We start from the raw sequence: 14855 nt of genomic DNA, 5'->3' as shown, positions 1-14855 counted from the left end.
AGTTCTGTCATCACCTTGCTTTTCCTACCTGGACAGTGGCTCCTATTCTCTGGTCACTCCTTGTTATGGCCTTGGCTGGCCAGAGAAGTTGGCCAAGCACATGGGAAAAGTAAGCTGTGCCCTTTCAAGGGCATCCCCACCTCCCACCCCAGCCCAAGTAAGACAGGGGTAGGGAACGAGTTGTGAAACTGAGTCACATTTCCTTTCCAGAGCTGCTCCTGGGGTGGAGCAGATATGTGCAATCCCCTACTCAGAGCTGAGCTTGAAGGCTCAATCTAGCCCTCAGAGTATGTCTTTCAGATACTTCCCCCCAAGAAATATGGCTATTTTTAAAATATGAAGAAATTACTTGTGCATCAGAGATCTAATATATTGCTATTTAAAATAAGAAAAGCAAATAGTGACATGTGTGCTTAGGTACAATATCATAAAAATAATACCACCTAATGCCTTCAGAGAGACTCTTCGACTGTATTCATCCGCTGCATATTTCCCATAATAGTCTCCCTTTCTTATGCAGTATTTTCACAAAGATTCCAAGGGCTACATTACAGTATTAACAAGAGATGAGCCAAAGCCTTCCACAAACATTAATTAACCAAATGAATGAATCAGAGATGGAATTCTTCCAAACAAGACCAATGTTGCCTCAGCCCATTCTGTCTTTCACCACAACACAAACACAAACCTTCTCTCTCTCTCTCTCTCTCTCTCTCTCTCTCTTTCACACACACACACAAGTCACATCTCCTTTATTAACACAGTTATTTCAAGTGTTCCCCTGCAAAAAGAAAATCTGTGGAAAAGCCTTTGATAGGCAGCCTGAACACTGACATGTAGCTAGTGCTCAGATACTTCACTTACTTGTTTTACTGAGTTGTCAGTTATCTCCCTGTCTCACTTTTCTCATCATCCCAGGCATGGCCCCTTAAAATGTGACTCAAACGTGCAGTGCATTTGACCTTGGTAGACTATTAAAGGAAAAGGGGTTTGGGACTGGTATATAAAAGACTAATGGCAGCAGGACCGGAAAAGAACCCTGATGGACAAAAGCCCAGAAGCCAGACGGTATTAGAGGTGGGCTGAAGATGAGCCAACATTTCTTGTGTTCTTTTGCTAATAGATATGGAATGAGAAAGCTTGTGCTAATAGAAGAGAAAGAACTAACTATGGGAAGATGATTGTGATGGAAAGGCCAACAGGGTCTGGACAGATTATAGCGTCTGGATTTTCTTGACAAGGTATTTGAATTTCCTGTCTGAAATGACTGATACTGTTCAGACACATTTCTTGTTAGATCATGAAAACTACTATAAATGGTAGAAATGTGATGGTCAGTTTATTGTAGTTCTTGCATTGTTTTGAGGTGGAGAATTTCTCAGGGCCAGAGGGCTGGGAAATATATCCATGCCGTTCCTTGCCTCTATTGCATGCCTCCTTGCAGCTATTGAACATTGTCATGGGATGGGAGCCAAATTGAGTGTCTTTGAAGTGACTTAGAGGGGGTTCACTTAAAAAGCTCATTCTAAGTCTAGAGCTAATACTGGTTTGAGCAGTATTCCCCACTTTACCAATGGAGAGTATGCATAGGCGTGCGCACGGGGTGTGCCCGGGCACACTCTAATGCAGGGGTGGGCAAATGGCCCCCCTCTCCAGGCACGGCAAGCCGCGGGGTCTGCACTCCCCGGCCGGAGCGCCCGGCCGAGAGCCGCAAGCTGCCGGCCCCTCCCCCGCCTTTCTCCCTCCCCATGAGCCCTGCCTCCGCGCGCGCAGCGCTCTGGGGGCCGGGGCTGCACGCTCCCGGGGGGCAGGGTTTGTCTCCACGGGGAGGCAGACAGCACCCCCCTCTCCTGGAGCCATGCTGCCCCGTGTGCAGTGCTCTGGGGGCCGGGGCTGCGCGCGCTCCTGCGGGGCAGGGTTTGGCTCTGCGGGAAGGCAGACACCCTCCCCCCTCTCCTGGAGCCCTGCCGCCGCATGTGCAGCGCTCTGGGGGCCGGGGCTGCGCGCGCTCCCGCGGGGCAGCGTTTGGCTCCGCGGGGAGGCTAGGAGCCTCATCGCATGCCATGGTAAGAAGTCCGGGGCCAGGGGGGTTGGATAAGGGGTGAGGGGAGTCAGGGGACAGGGAGCAGGGTGGGTTGGATGGGGGTGGGATCCCGGGCGGGGGTGTTAGGGGCGGGGGGGTCTCTGGAAGGGGCAATCAGGGATCAGGGGGTGTTGGATGGAGCATGGGAGTCCCGGGGTCTGTCGGGGGCGGGGGGTAGATAGGGGTCAGGGGACAGGGAGCAAGGAGGGTCCTGGGGGGGGGCAGTTAGGGTGGGGGGGCCTCTGGAGTGGGTGGTCAGGGGACAAGGAGCTGGGGGGATTGGATGAGTTGGGAGTTCTGGGGGGGGGGGCTGTCAGGAGGCAGGGGTGTGGAGAGGGGTTGGGGGAGGCAGGGAGCAGAGAGGGTTGGATGGGTCGGGAGTTCTGGGGGTCCTGTCAGGGGGTGGGGAGCGGTTGGATAGGCGTGGGAGTGGATAAGGGTCGGGGCAGTCGGGACAGGTAGGGGGTAGGGTCCTAGGGGGGCAGTCAGGGGACAAGGAGCAGGGAGGCTTAGATAGGGGGTGGGGTCCTGGGGGGCAGTTAGGGGCAGAGATCCCAGTAGGGGGTAGTCAGGGGACAAGGAGCGGGGGGGTTGGGGGTTCTGAGGGTGGCAGTCAGGGGGCAGGAAGTAGGAGGGAGTGGATGGTGCGGGGCTCCCTGGGTGCACACCCTAATGAAATGGGCTGTGCATGCCTCTGAGAGTTTGACTGGTACCCACTAATATCTCTGTAACCAGAATGAACACTTTCAATTGTGGGACCTTTATTTAAGGGCAATTGGAATGAAGTAATTCTACAAGGACTGTATGACATACTTTTGTGGTTTATAATCTTAAAGGGAAGGCAAGGATTTTTAGTGGGAAACTCTGATCCATTTTTTGGATTAAAGATATGTGTTAATGTAAAACTGTCTTGAGCTTTAGGATTTTTAAACAGACAGACCTTTGAGAGTTAAAATGGACAGTAATATTGGGAAACTTAACAAAATCTGGCAAATTAAGCTTCTCACTGGTTATTAATTGCCTGATCCTAGCTAGGAATTAGTTAATGAAAAGATTTCCCATTGTATTCGTGTGGACACGTTTGGGATGGAGGCTCTTTTCAGGCTGGTCAATAAACACAGATGGGATTCACACCAGTTTTACAGCAGTATAACTCCACTGACTTTCATGGAGTTGCTCCTGATCTATATCTACCCAGTGCAAGGGAGATGAGAATCACACACATTTTGTGGTACATGTGTATGCGGGGTATAGTATACGTGTGAATGAGTGTGCAAAAATTACTACTCCCTGTTACTTTTTCAAACAACTTTTTTTTATTGAAAATTGTTAGGAAATTAATAAGCAATAAATTCCTTGGTCAAAAAATTTAAATGCAGTTATGGGATATGACAGACTTTGGAAATGATACACTGAGCTACAGCTACCAAATGGGACAAACCCTTTTTGGACAAAGGAAGCCTCCTTTTTAGCTTGCTTGCCAGCAACACTGCCAACTACTAACCAGCATTGTCTTAGGTCAGGCCTTAGCTACTGCAATGTGTAGGACACACACAAGAGCAAGCTCAGGCACTGGGAGAGGAGTTCACTAATTGATTCAATCTGCTCTGGTGTCTACCAACGGCTGGCAGGCAACACAATGAGGTCACAAGAGACCTAGGGGGGAAAATGTTGGAAAATCCTCGAAAGAAAATAATGAAACATTAGGAGACCCTGATTTTTTTTTACTTCACCTGTAAGCAAGCCAAGGCAAAGCCCGAATACAAAATACGCAAGAATCATCATACTTCTCTTTTCTCAAGTGCTCATAAAGGTCTGTGAGCACAGCACACACCCCAGTGAAGAAAGCTAGTGCATAGTGGCTGTCATCCTGGGCCACCTCTCAACAGTCTGAGTTTGTTCTGTTCATAACTGACTCCTGGTTATAAACAGGCATCCCACTTCATTATCTTACAGAAGAATTGGCAACTAAAATCAAACATTTGCTCAATAAAGATCTGAAAGCTGGCAGTGGGAAAGGCTGTCCATAGATCTGTCACACAATCACAAGCACAGCCAGCTGGAAGATTTGAGTACTTGCAGCTAACGGCACGTTCTGCAGATTTCCTTCTAAAAGTGTACTTCAAAAAGTAATTTCAAAGGTATTTGATGCAGTAGCATATGGAAGAAGCTAGGACAAATTCTGCCCTCCACTATATCCATGCAACCCCATTAAAGTCAACTGATTTCACAACTGAGGGTAGAATTTGGCCTGGGCTCTTTGAATTTGACTGATGCAAGATATTTACTGATCCTAGTAAAACATTGACTTTATATGCAGTGGTGGGAGGAGGGAAGAGAGATCTACAAGGTTTCCCCTCTGCTTTGAAGACCTTCCAAATCAGAGGTTTCCAATACCATATGATTGATATTAAGTGACTTTCCATTTTCAGTAGAACTATTGGGTCAAATTTTTCCTTTTGGTTACACTGGTGTAAATCTGGAGTAACCCCATTGCTTTCAGAGAAGATACTATGCATTTACATCAGTGTAACTGAGAGTACAATTCGACCCATTGGCTCCAAGCCTTAGAAAAAAATTATACAGGTGTCACAGGTACAGGGCTAGCCCCTTTTCTGGTCTTTCTGAGTGCACTTACGTCATGTGTTCTTACCCTTATCTATCATCCTATATGTCCAACTGGGTTTCAGGCACCTGCATTACCTCCCTATGAGACCCTGTGACCAGTGAGATTGGTCAGCTGCCTTCCCCAAACAAAGTATATTTATTTAGCAGTTGGATCAAAGCATTAAAGTAAAAGGATTTTAAAACAACAGTCTACTCATATTTAGTCTTAAGCTTTCCTGCAAGCTAAATTAGATAGGCTTTCTTCTTAAATTGCAGGAACCAAAGTGAACCAACTCATGTTCTCCTAACCAGACCAGATCTTACTGTGTGTCTTTGGACCTCTCAGTCTGATTCCCTCTTATTCAGACTGGTTTGGGGGAAAGCAGGTAGGAGCCACGGAAGCTATTTGCGCTGGCATTTTCTTTTAATGACCTATAAATGGTCTTCTCTCTCTTTGTGTGTAGACTGGTTCAGCTACCCAGACAGACCCCTGAGGTGAAATATCCTCACCCATTTATGGAAATGGACATACCACCCTAGTGACAGATCCAGATACAGTACCAATCATCATTAAAGAGTACCTGTAAGGACCCAGGTCTGCAGAGCCTGTGATAGCTGATACTCCCATAGTGCCACTGTGAGGTCATGCAGAGGTACAGCCAGGGAGTGCTATGGAGAGTAGGCGCTGCAGGAAGTGCCCCCAAGAGACCCAGAGTCAGTAGTGCCAAGCCCAAATGTTCAAAAATCATGAGATTGATTTTAAAATTATGAGGATATGTAAAAATAATAGATTTGGTGTTCTTTTTAGTTGCCTTCTGCTTTTTGAGCTTTAGGGCACACTGGGGGTCACATTTTGAACCTTTCTCCACAGGGCTAGAAACTTACTTTTTCTTTAAGAATGGAGGTTGAAATCATCACATATCCCCTTGACTCCAGGAGCTGGGGCTTTAAGGAAAACAATAATTATCATGAGACCCATGCCAAAATCATCAGAGTTGGCAACACTCAGAGTGATGGTACCTTGAACCCTCTGATTGGTCAAGCCCCCTGTTTAACCCCAGCGGTTGCCCCAGGAAATTGTCTGGACAACCACACAGACTTTGGCCTGCTGCAACACCAGACCTTGCTTGATCTCCTGATCTCCAGCCTCTGACTCCAGCCTGATTCTGACTCTGATTCCTGCCTCCCAATTCTAACCGGGTACTGCCTCTGATTTCCGGTCTCCAACTCCAGCCTGATTCTGACCCTGGCTCTTGCTTACAGAACCTGGCTCTTGCAGTTCCTTCAGCTGCTGCCTGGCGATTACCATCCCTCGTGGGCAGACCTCAGCCCAGCCGTGACCACTAGGCTAGACCGCCTATGCCCAGTTCCATTATAGTCCCCCTGTGTGTCTCAACAGCTAATGGGTCCCTATAGTTCCATGCTGCAGCAATACTCATGGGAGAGAACTACAACATTCCCTGTTCAGAGATTCCTGCCCACTGACCCTGTTAGGGGAACTGAGTGTGCCACACACCATGTCTATATCCCCACCCACCCGGCCTCCACTCCCTGGCAGCACAGGAGTGTTGCACTGGGGTCCAATGGGGCTATGTTGCAGGCTGTCTTATAATTTCCCAGAGAATCTTTGCAAGATTGTGGTGGCTGGGAGGAGATAATGTGCGTTTTCTTTGCCCTGCCCCCGCCCTCCTCTGCATTTTATCAACCTTCTCCCCTTATACATGACTCTGCACCCATGGCCCTCTGGAGAGTCATACGGAAGTAGGAGGATTCTCCCATGGAGGCAGCTGAGTCTCTTTTGCCCACCAGAAGGGAGATGTGCATGCAGAGGAACCCACCTAGGCATGGATCTCAGGGGTACTTACTTCTGAAGTACTCTCAATGTGCTCAGGCTGCTGTACAACATAAGAAAAACATTGCTAAAAATACACTGAAACATTATAAAAAAAATAAAACTCTCCAGTTATAACTGTGACGTTGCAGTCTATATAATTTTATAAAAATATGCTAATGAGTGAATATAATGTAACTGGAATATGCTTCATGCAAAAGTTCTCTTGTAAGGTATCATTACAAAGCTTATAATCTACTGAGTGTGATCATCCTATTTGTATAAATGTACGACTCTTGTATCTGAAAGTAGAAATATGAAATATAACTCTGAGGGCCTATTGTAATTATGCAAAGTGTGGGCCATTAATGGTGGTTTTGAATCTTGATGACTCCCATTAACCAGGACAATTGTCTGCAGATGGGTGTGTTTTAATGTAAGTCTTCCTGTATGTGTGTGTGTGCTGGCAAGTGGGCAATGAAGTCTTGCAGTGACATGTGATCATGTCACCTGAACTGGAATCCATCTTTTACCTGGTGTCTTTCCATTTAGAAGAAGGGGGTGGGAAACCAGAGAGGGACAAAGGATTCCTGCCTTATGCAAAAGATATATAAAGGGGTGGAACAGAACAAAGGGAAGAGAGGAGCCATCATGAAGAATCCCCTAGCTACCACCTGAGCTGGAATAAGAGCTGTACCAGGGGAAAGAATTGTGCCCAGGCCTGGAAGGTGTCCAGTCTGAGGAAAAAACTTACTGAAGCATCTCTGAGGGTGAGATTATCTGTATTCAGTTTGATTAGACATAGATTTGTGCATTTTATTTTATTTTGTTTGGTGACTTACTTTGTTCTGTCTGTTACTACTTGGAACCACTTAATTTAATAAAATCACTTTTTACTTATTAATTAACTCAGAGTACAGTATGTATTAATACCTGGGGAGCAAACAACCGTGCACATCTCTCTATCAGTGTTATAGAGGGCGAACAATTTATGAGTTTGCCCTGTATAAGCTTTATACAGGGTAAACCGGATTTATTTGGGTTTAGCCCCCATTGGGAGTTGGGCATCTCAGTGTTAAAGACAGGAACACTTCTGTTAGCTGCTTTCAGGTAAACCTGCAGCTTTGGGGCAAGTAATTCAGACCCTGGGTCTTTGTTGGAGCAGACAGGAGTGTCTAGCTCAGCAAGACAGGGTGCTGGGGCCCCGAGCTGGCAGGAAAGGCAGGGGTAGAAGTAGTCTTGGCACATCGGGTGGCAGCTCCCAAGTGGGGTTCTGTGATCTAACCTGTCACAATAACAATCAAAACAAATAGGCCGTGCACAGAGCATCTACAGAGCAAGCTGACTTATTGCTGTCATAAATGGCAACAATGTCTCAGGATATAGTACTGTTCATTTTTCTACTTTCTCCAGTTTAGATTTAATGCAGCAAAAACATACATCACAGAATACAAAACTCCCCATCAGGCATGGAATTGTCACAGGAATAATAATGCTGAAACAATGGCACAAACAGGTGAGGAAAGAGGTTCCTTGTTAGTGTCTATTTTGGGGAGGAAGAATTATGCTTTTATTGTAATTATGTGAGTAGGGGGGGAGAGAATTAACAAAGTGCAATTAGCCAGGAAGTATTCTCTAGTTGAAGGCTTTAAAAGTAGACATTACAGAACAAACAGGAGGAAGAAGTGCTTAAGGGGAAACCCTGCCAAGACAAAATACAGATTTTGCTGTAAGGGTCAGAACTTGTGCTATTAACAATGTCCTATGTTATTAAAAATGGGGAGGGGAAAATCAAGAGCTCTATTAGCATCAGTACCAATGATCAGATTCTCCCTCTAGAGGGCAGAGGTGGGCAGTGCCTCTGGGGCAGAGGCAGCATTGCAGAGAGGGTGTGTGAGGGTTTGCACCTCTGGTTACCAGGCAATACGGCCTAGTGGCCAGAGTCCATAGAATTGCCCCTGGCTGCAGGGCAATACGGCCTAGTGGCCAGAGTTTCTAGGGTCGCCCCGGGGTTGCAGGGCAGTATGGCCTGGTGGCCAGAGGCTCTCCCACTCCACCGGGTCCCTCCTCCAGCCCTAACCGTGGCGTAGGACCTTGCCCCTGGCTCAGTGGGGGGGTCCTACCGAAACATGCTGAGGCTTGCCAGGGGCAAGGTACCAGTCCGTCACCCCCCCGAGTCGCTTCCTACCGGCTTGAGTTTCTCCTGTAGTAGGGCTTCAAGCCAGCCTGGAGAGGCTTCAGTCCCGGGGCCTCCGTGGGCGGTGGCTGGTCCTCCGCAGGAGCTTCCTGGTCTGGTCCTTCCCCTGCAGCCGCCAGCCCAGACTGAGCTGGTCTCCCTCCTTTTATACTTTCAGAGCACTTGGAGCATGCCCAGTATGGACGGGGCGGGACTTCCGCCGTCAGTGCTACCGGCCTGACGCTGCTGGGGCTGGTGCGGGGCGGTGCTGCCCCGTCACAGAGTGCAAAAAACAAATGAGCTGGAGGTAGAGGTGGGTTGGGAAGATGAGACATCAGTAAAACAGTTTAGCAGAAAATCAGAAGCCAGAGATTGCCATTGTCTAACCAACGCCAGACAGGAGCGATGTAGGTATCAAGTGCCCAGTATCTGAACCAACACTTACAGAGTTTTGTTTTGTCTTTCAGAATGAATGCATTGGTACCCTTTTCTTACTCTCAGCTTATCGGCAACAGCAAGTCCACTAGACACGTGGGCACACCAGCCAAGCCACCTGCAACTCCTGCTGCACTGGGATCCCAAGGCCTGGACGTCTAGTTCCAAAAATGAGCAGAGCTGGCCCAGAAGAGAGTGGGCTTAGGAAAGCTGGGCCATGCACTGATGCAGCCCATCTCCCAGGGACTCTCCCACTGGCTGTGTTGCGATGGCTGGATTTTAAAGCTACCCTCCCTACAGAAACTCTCCAGAGGGCACCAGTGGGGGAAAAGGGACACATTTTTCCTCAAAAGGGAGATTGTCCACCTGTGTGGGAGCCAGGCACAATGAAGCCTTCTGATGTCCACGGCCCACGTAAGGGCCATGCTCATTTGTTGTCCCTGTGCTGAGCAGTGCTGCCTCCGTAATCCCTAGGGCACACTAGTCAGAAAGGGACAAGGGGTGGGGAGAGGCAAGATCATCAATACTTTCCCTTTCCAAAGCAGACCCCAGTGTGGGCAGGGGAGATTATGATGCACTTCATAGAGGTATGCAGTAGTAGATGTATTTGCCACGGAACTGCAACACTGTGCCACCATCTCCAACACAGGCTATGTCTTAAAGGCACAGCTGAGCCCATTGTGAATAACCCTGCTAATGGAGCAAACAACCCTAGCAGTCACTGTGATTTAGCTATGTTTAGAGGACTAGCTTTGCAATGAAAGGGGTGGGTAACACATTCTTTTATAACCATGAAAGAAAGATTTCAGACTCAAAGGAAGATTTTGCCCCTGAGAGAGATGTAGTCAAAAAATTTGATCCTGTAGTAGAAACTACGTTTTCGCCGTAACTTTAGAGCAAAGTTCTGCATCCCTTCCGCTGCTAGATCCTTATGTGGTAGAAAGGATTGGATCTAGTTAGTGTTGATATAACAGTCAATTATTACTGGATACAGCAATCAGCCTGCACAGTGTTAATTCTCGATATGTATGTATTAGTTATACTGAAACACAGCATTTTTCCTGACTCTCATGCAGGTGTATAACACATGTGCACTGTACGTCTGAAGATCTGGTTTGTGCTTGATCTAGCATTACTGTCAGAAACTCTTTATCGCACATGCCCAATACAAGAATTTAATTTGTAATCAAATATTTCCATGTTGTCTACACAGCAGTGACTGAGAATTTCAGTGCATTAAGGGAGATAAAGGAAACCTGTAAATTAGTTAAACTTTACACAAACAAAACCATTGGCCTTGATTCTCCACTCCATCCAAACACAACTTGGATGAAGCAGAGAGGGCTAGTAGCCAGCAGGTTGCAGGTTCCTAATTCAGAGCCGCCTGGCCCCAGTGCAAGTTAGGGATGCACAAGGAAAGTGCTAACTTACACCAGTGGAGAATCAGGAGTAGCAAAGCTTTGCTCTGTCACACCCTCTCCTATTGGTGTCCTGCCTGTATCCTGCTCCCGGAATGTTCCAACAGGCCCCCTCTTTCAGTTTTAGCTGGGGAGAGGAAAGGGGTGACTGGGGAGGAGCCAGAGGAGCTGTGTCTGCCAGATTTTCACCAGTGGGGTACAGGGGAAATTCTCCTTTGGTCATCTCCAGTTGATCTGAGCGACTTATGCAACACAACGTGACATTAATGGACTGATGAATCAGCCCGGGGCCTGTGTCAAAGAGAAAGATTCACCTCTTTCTATATATTATAGCCCTATGCCCCGATTTTTGACCCTACCAGAATCATGAAGAGCAAATTTGCTAGACATCTACTGGGATTTTACATTGAAATCAGTAGGAGTTAGGTGTCTCACCAGGCATCATGTGCATCTTTAAAATCTGGACCTAAGATCTGAGACTTTCCTTTTTACCTCTTCAGTTTAATTTATGTTCTAGGTCAAAATGAAGTAGTTTAGGTCTTAAGCTTTATCTGCATGCAGAGGAGTGCATAGACAAAACAGAGAAGGTAGTTTACTCAATTATTTGAGCAGGTCTATATTTAAAACCTTGCAGCGGCACAGCTGCCAAAGATGCTACTATGCCGATGGGAGAGGCTCTCATGTCGGCGTAGTTAATCCACTTCTGCGAGAGGCAGAAAGGCAATAGCTATGTCGACAGGAGAAGCCCTCCAGTCAATATAGCGCTGTCTACACTGCGGGTTAGGTGGGTATAACTGCATTGCTCAGGGGTGTGGATTTTTCACAGCCCTAAGTGATGTAGTTATACCATTGTAAGTTTATAGTGTAGATGTGGCCTTTATGTAGCCTTTAAGGAAACCAGCTCAGTTAGGTGCTGAATCACTGAGAAGCTCTCATTTCATCAGAAAAGTTTTTTCACACACTAGAAAATGCTTTTAAAAAAAATAGTTTTTGTGCAGTCAACCAAATTTTTCTTAGCAATTATTTTGCTCTGGAATATCAGCAGAGAAACCTTTCAGATGGGTTCCATTCGTCTTCCTTTTAATGACTCATTAGCAAAATGCATTCTTACCAGGCTTCACTTTAGACTGCACCCTCCTCTAGTGAGCCAACATCAAAATGCTAAGGTCGGTCATATTTGCATGTCACCACTTATGCTAATAGCAATCCCAGCACCACATTCTTTAAGGAAAGTTATCAATCATCTTGAACATAATTAAACAATAAAGCGAGCGAACTGCTCACAAGGTGATCTCCACTGTTTTTCAGCCAATTAATGTTGTATTATATTCCGTCTGTTCAGAGAAATACTTTGGCTTGAGTCTCCCCCTGCCATCCCTTTATTGTACAAGGTAGCAAGCATAAATTGCACCTTTTTATCATTAGTTTTGACAGCACAGACGTGTATCTCCAACTGGCTGCAGTTCCTTGAGTGTGTGCTTTCCCAGATGTAGTCCAGATGCCTCCTACATGCATGTGGCAGGAAATTCTTAGCAATCTTTTCTGTTTCCCATATATTATTGGTTTATAATTGCTGCTATCCATCATAATTTTTTTTAGCTACTGACTACTGCCCTTGCGTTGTTTTTTTTCAAAGAGTTTTGCAGGTGTGTAGATGAAACCCAGGCCCAGCAAGCTGAGCTAGTTTTGCATCTGTCTCCGTGGTGAGAGGTTCAACTAGTCATTTAACATTAGCTTAAAGGGACCCTTATTGGAAAAATCCAGTGTAAACAAGGTACTGAATATGAATATTGCATTGCCTCCAGAAGAGTAGCATGCAGCTCCTGACAAGCAATTCTGCCATTTTCCTGAAAACTGATTTAATTAGGGGGAAGATTACTTAGCAATATTTCAGACATTTTCTTTTGTTTAACCTAAAAGGCTGATTTTTTACATGGAAAAGAGGAGGCCTAAGACAATGTGATAAACTGTATACAGGACCAAGTGTGTAGCATAATAGGCTCTTTTGGTCCAAGATTAAGCTTAAACATGCACAGCCAGGACTAAGATGCTTTAGCTGTTGAATGAAAATTCACACATGAATTTGTGTGCTTTAGTCTGAGCCGCATGAAAAGTGCACTCAAAAACAAGTGACTACTCCAATGTATATAATAATCATAATAAATAGATGACTCCACATTGTCCAACTTTCATGATTGTATTGCAAGTTTCACAATATTTTGGTGTTTTTTTCATGAGGCCACAGCTGCTGAAATCAAGAGAATCTCATCTTTCATTCAAAAGACTAAGTACATTTCTAGCCCTTGAGGTTGCAGAGAAAAGCTTGAAAATGTGAAGCGTGTGCCTCCTGACGTCTCAGAAACCAGAAGGCAAAGAATAACCCCCCCCCCCCAAAATTTAATATATATTTTAAAAATCTCATGATTTTTCTGCCATTGTCATAATTTCTTTGGTCCAGACTCATGCTTCCTGAGCACCGGGGTTGGCAATGCTGTGACACAATCATTTCACTCAGCCTAATGGAAGGTTTTCAAAATCAAAGCAAAGAACCCCAAAAGAGGTCAGAAAATGAACACAATTCAGGCTTGACTGAACCTACCTGTATTTTTTCCTCAGCTTCTATCTTTGTGAGAAAGTGCCAGCTCTTCAGGGATAAGAAAAGGGAAACTACGAGAGTTAAGGACCAGCTCAAGAATAAGGAGGAGGGCAATGAAGGAGATGCAGCAAGAAACAGACCTTTGCAAAATGGTGGGTAAGATTCTGTGCTGAATTTCTAAGAACCATCTTTGCACCACCCTAGCCCTGGGGGCTTGCCTTAGTTACAGTAACCTCCCCAAGCTACCGCATGGGCTGCAAAGCTGGGGGGCAGCCTTAAAGCTGTCTTCCACAGTTCCTGTATTGCAGGACTCCTCCCCCCTTTTCTGCAACCTTTACACCACTCCAGCTTTTTTACCGAGCAGTATAAAGGGGTCAGAGCAGGAAAGAGGATCTCACCTGGCCACCTGAAAGCTGATGCTACTTGACAATGCTAAATATGAAAGGACAGACCCAGAAATACATGCTGGGAAAATGTCTATATAAGAGGTCAACTATTCACTGAAGAGAGTTGGTAGATGCTAAGCAGCCACAAAGATTGATGCCTCCATGCATTACTGCGATATCACAATTATTTTGTATAAGATGTATTATGACGCTGCTAGAAAAGATACAGTACAGTGCTAACTTCCTCTCTTTGAAACAAAAATCAATCACAAAGGCTTGAAGTGTTTGGGTCCATGTTATTTTTCTAATCACTTAACTCTAAAGTTCAGTGCTGTATTGACTTGTAATTGAGTCAGTGTAGCTCTTACAAATCATTCTCAGTCAACTGATTTGGCTAAAAAGTGAACTAGGCAATTGGGAGTGTTTTTAAACTTGCCAGCATCTTTAGTCCTTCAAGTCCTTGGAGTTTTGTGTGATTTATTGCTTATAGTCAAAGTTTCTCCCTCATCAGATTAGTAGTGATGACTACTTGATATTGATTTTTTTTCTAATCTACCTCATCTGCTTTATGGACACTTTGCAGAGGCCAAGTTATGTGTGACAATAACAATTTTTTTAATTGAGAATAATTTTAGAGCTCATTCAAATGAGCGACTGTGCACACTAGACAGCAGTAGCTATAGTTGTACTGTACAAATCTGGCTACAAAGCTCTGCTAATGCATCTTATATCTGACTTGTGCAACGGGCCTATTATTCTAGTCTTGGATCTCTCTGAAGCATAGATTGCCAATCATCTTTAACTGTGTGGTGGGTTTGTGATGCACAGAGAGGAGAACTAGGATCATCCATTTAGCTACTTCCATTTTCAATTTCCAGCCACACGGATCAAAATCTCATTAACCTATAGACAATGAGTAATGCTCAACAAAATACTGCTGGTTTAGTAATGAGCTTCATTCACACCATTTTGGGTTGGAATAAATCTAAACTTTTAAAGAAAACTCAAGTGATACAAACCCATGAGAATCGAAATAGACCAAAAAAGTTAATTTCACACTGTACAAGAACAAAACTAGTAAGGTACATGCAGTCCCAGTTTGAGCACTCAGTCCCCTGATCTCAATTACTAGCCTTTATCCTCCCTGTATGTATCTGTGTGTGTGAAACTGACAGAGCGTATTCTCCTTTTGTTAGCTGTTTCACGTAGCAGATTGTACTTAGCTCAGGAAATGGAAATGAATAGTATTTTTCAAGAATATATTACAAAAAATTCTACCCTTTCCTTTTCTTAGAAGGCAACTATCACAGCAGGGCCAACATT

This window comes from Emys orbicularis, chromosome 9, assembly GCF_028017835.1.
Source record: "Emys orbicularis isolate rEmyOrb1 chromosome 9, rEmyOrb1.hap1, whole genome shotgun sequence".
NCBI classification, from domain to species: Eukaryota; Metazoa; Chordata; order Testudines; family Emydidae; genus Emys; species Emys orbicularis.
Note: the sequence above shows the minus strand (reverse complement) of the source record.